Consider the following 2,041-nt stretch of genomic DNA (forward strand, 5'->3'; position numbering starts at 1 on the left):
GAAGCGCGACCGGCTTATGGCAGTATCGCAAAAGTACTAGAAAATATTAAAAATGGCGTCGAATGGCCAATCATAAGTTTGATTTATTCGGCAGCCATTTATAATAGCGGTAAATCAATCTTATGATTGGCCATTTGCGTGTCCAATCAGGACTCGTAACACCGGTCGCGCTTCTCTGATAATCTAGGACTCTAAGGGACATCTGCTTCACTTTAATGACGTAATTGAAGTGAGGCAGACGTCCCTAAGTCGCATGGCTGTCACTCTCGCAAGGCGGCTACCCCAACCTAGAGTCCTAGATTATCAGAGAAGCGCGACCGGCTTATGGCAGTATCGCAAAAGTACTAGAAAATATTAAAAATGGCGTCGAATGGCCAATCATAAGATTGATTTATTCGGCAGCCATTTATAATAGCGATAAATCAATCTTATGATTGGCCATTTGCGAGTCCAATCAGGACTCGTAACACCGGTCGCGCTTCTCTGATAATCTAGGACTCTATCCCAACCACGCATTTTCTTAGAGAAGGCTCACTCCAGTATGTATATATCTCACTGGCTGTTATTGACACCAGCGTCATCTTGCTAAAATAAGACAGCAATTCCCCCAAATCGCACTATCTCTCTCAGTCGTAAACTGTCAACTTCCGGCTTCATCCCCTTCGCAGCAAAAATATAGGAATGCTTGGTCTATTAGTCCCGAAACACAATAGATGTAGTAAGCCTTAAGCCGTAAGAAATTGACCAATCGTAATCGATTATTTTCTTTACATTCGACTGCGATTGGTCCATTTCTTGTGGCTTAAGGCTTACTACATCTATTATTTCGGGACTAATATCACAGTATAACCAGTAGGTCCACTTCGTGTCGGCACCTTTGATCTCCTTTTCCGGATCACGTGAGTATCCACCATGTTAAATCCAGGACCGAATTGAGAAAAGTGCTCACAATTAGTAATAAAACAGATAAGTAATAATATAGATTCGATACAGTAAATCAATAAATTCAATGTGTGAAGTGAATAAAACGTTTTATTAGTGACAATTATTCGTAGGAGTGATCACTAAAGAAAATCTCTGATGTAATTGCTTATAAATTGTCTGCACATATGTATCTACGTTCCTATCGTCTTGCATTTCATTGGATCCAACCCAAAACAAAAGTTGCGCGGCGATACCTGCGCGAAGACTCAGTTTTTCGCTGAGTGGACCTAGAGTCCTAGATTATCAGAGAAGCGCGACCGGCTTATGGCAGTATCGCAAAAGTACTAGAAAATATTAAAAATGGCGTCGAATGGCCAATCATAAGTTTGATTTATTCGGCAGCCATTTATAATAGCGATAAATCAATCTTATGATTGGCCATTTGCGTGTCCAATCAGGACTCGTAACACCGGTCGCGCTTCTCTGATAATCTAGGACTCTAAGTGGACCTACTGGTTATACTATGGTGATACTTTGTCCTCTCTGTCTGTTGAATGATCGACGCACGCGCAGAGAAGACGAACATTACTCGTCTACCTTTCTCTCTCGCACACATCTTGGACACAGTTTCCGAGCCAACATTACCCCTCCATGTCTATATACTTAAAGCTTATGACTAGACGTAAACTGTGACGTAAGTCGTAAGGTGCCTTTTAATAAGTCCTAATAGGTTTAATATTAGACCTATTGACTTATTAAAAATTAGTGATGTACCGGATAGTAATTTTACCGGATAGCCGGATACCGGATAAATGTATATTATATATACTTTTGTAGCCAGATACCGGATAATCCGGCCGGATATTATACAATATTTTAAAAAATGGGATTAAATTATTAATCAAATAAAGAAAACAAAAATCATTATTTACTTCGATAGAAACAATATTTTTATTGTCAAGTTTGTCAACAATGTCAATTTTCTCGATAATTTCGAGGTAATACACATGAAGTAAGAATAAGGAGACGTAACTAGATAGGCTAGAGGGAAAAAAGTTGAGCACGAAAAATGTTCCGTGTACTGCCAGGTTTGCTGGACGGAATAACTTGCAACATT

Source organism: Wasmannia auropunctata, unplaced genomic scaffold (assembly GCF_000956235.1).
Source record: "Wasmannia auropunctata unplaced genomic scaffold, wasmannia.A_1.0 LD336106.1, whole genome shotgun sequence".
In the NCBI taxonomy this organism is placed as follows: domain Eukaryota; kingdom Metazoa; phylum Arthropoda; class Insecta; order Hymenoptera; family Formicidae; genus Wasmannia; species Wasmannia auropunctata.